At 45.4% G+C, this 2164-nt stretch overlaps 1 pseudogene; it reads right to left on the reverse strand.

Annotated features, from left to right (window-relative positions):
* Positions 1-243: 243 nt before the first annotated feature.
* On the reverse strand, positions 244-1837 carry LOC132344571 (zinc finger protein 280A-like; annotated as a pseudogene).
* Positions 1838-2164: the final 327 nt, after the last annotated feature.

Consider the following 2164-nt stretch of genomic DNA (forward strand, 5'->3'; position numbering starts at 1 on the left):
AGCTTTGGGAGATGGTGATGGACAGGGAAGCCTGGCATACTGAAATTCATAGGGTCACAGGGAGTCAGACACAACTGAGAAACTGAACAGCAAAAGCCAAGCAGGGTCTTTATGTACAGCTGGCTGAACCTCAATAGGGCTTTTTTTAATTTCTGGAGGTGGGTAGAACATAATTTTTTAGCCAGATCCCTTACTGCAACACGTCTGGAATATTTTGTGTTCATAGTCAATCTTCTTTGTAGTTTTTCTGGGTGTCACTTGGGAGTCAGTGTTCCTCACAATGATGGATGCTGTCTCTCTCAGTCCCAGCTGAACTGAAGTTCGGATCAATGGCTTCTGTTTCAGGAGGCAATCCTCACAATTACTCTGCCTTTTTGAATGATGGACGATTCTTGATTTTGTGCTCTGTCTTTTCCTTCAGGTTCAAACACTCTTCCAGCACTTGGAATGTGGAAAGACCCTCTTGTTTCAGTGCCTCCAAGCGTGATTTACGAAGGATGTCACCAGTTTGAAAATTTCGAGGCAAAACAGACAAAGCAAATTGTTCATGTTTCCATGCCATGTTCTAAAATGTGTCTCTACATTGGCCAAGGCTGACAATCTGTAATTGCACACGGCATGGCACACATAGGGCATTTTTCCAGGTTTGTGACTGTCCTTCATGTGCTGTAAGAGAACCTTATTTGCTTTGAAGGACAATTCACAGATACTACAGAACGTGAAGGGCTCCCGGGAAGCATGGACACTCTCAATGTGACACTGCAGCTGGAACAGGGTGGGAAACTGGTGGTGGCAGTGCTGGCAGGTAGTGTGGATTTCCCAGCTGTCACCCTTCTGCCTCCCAAGCTCCAGATGGTTCCTCACATGGGTCATAAACTTGACATTTTTTAGAACTCTCAAGCAGCTGAGGCATTTAAAGGCTGTGTGAATCTTCCGTTCTGGCTGCTCATCTCTTGTATGCTGTCCATAGTCAAAGTCATCAAGTAACATGATCAGATTTCCTTTCATGGGATCAACAGTCTTGCTCTGACATGCAAGAGTCAAAACATCCATTTTCTCCAACCCTTCCAAACTACATGTTCTGTCTGGATCCATAAGACTGAAGCATGCCTGGTCATTTGTGTGAGTCCGTGAAAATGATGCCCCACCGTGAACATGGCTCAGTGAGGTTGGGAGATCTTCCAAGGTCATAATTGTGTCCTTTGTAGGAGAGATACCTGGAGGGGCCATGGTGGAGGCAAGTCCCCCTGGGATTCTATCGCTGAGTTTGGGTCTTTTGGGACTCCCACTGTTACATTTTTACATCTGAAGTGGGACATTGCTTTGAATTAAGAGGACTTTCATCCTTGCCTCCTAATGAGAGAATAGCTCCAGATAGACAATGAGGCTGCGAAGAGAGCAATTCTGAATTGTGAAGGTGAAGCACAGCTTCCAGAGAGCTCGTTTTATAATCAGGTTTAGATGAAGGCTCGAAAATAATAGGACTGTCTCTTCCTCCCCATTCAGACTGAGAAGCTGGTGATACGGCCACTGGCTCTGATACTGAGGTCCTGAGATTTGCAGGTTGCAACGTGTAGGAGGGATCTGGACTCACATGGCCCTTCTTTCTTCTTGAAGATGAGTCCTTGGTCACTCTGTTCAAAATGTTAGAAATGACTGGCTTTGAACCTGAAATCACTCTGACAAAGAGGGTTTCAGCATCCTTATTGACATGCTGCACTCCAACAAAGATGACTTCAGCATCATCATTGTCCTCATCTCTGGATTTGGACCCTGTGGTCTTTTTCTTGGGTTGTGGTGGTGCTTGTGCTTCCTCACACAGGAAGAGATGGGCCATTTTACAATCACTTTTGGCTTCAAGTGGCCCCTTCTAGTGTTTTTTCCACCTACAGGCAACCACAGGACAAGGTCATCCCCTCTGATCTCAGGTGTCACTCTCTGTGGTTTCAGTTAACCCTCAGTTGTTCAACGAAAATATTAAATGGAAAACTCCAGAAGTATATAGCTCATAAGTTTTAAATTGCATGTCATTCTGAGGAGTGTGATTGGAATCTCACACCATCCTGCTTCCTTCTGCCCAGAATGTGAATCATCCGTAGTCCAGCACATCTCACCCGTTTGTCACTCGGTTACCGCAATGACTGTTGAGATGTCACAGGGCTTG

The sequence above is a fragment of the Bos taurus genome, chromosome Y (assembly GCF_002263795.3).
Source record: "Bos taurus isolate L1 Dominette 01449 registration number 42190680 breed Hereford chromosome Y, ARS-UCD2.0, whole genome shotgun sequence".
Lineage (NCBI taxonomy): Eukaryota > Metazoa > Chordata > Mammalia > Artiodactyla > Bovidae > Bos > Bos taurus.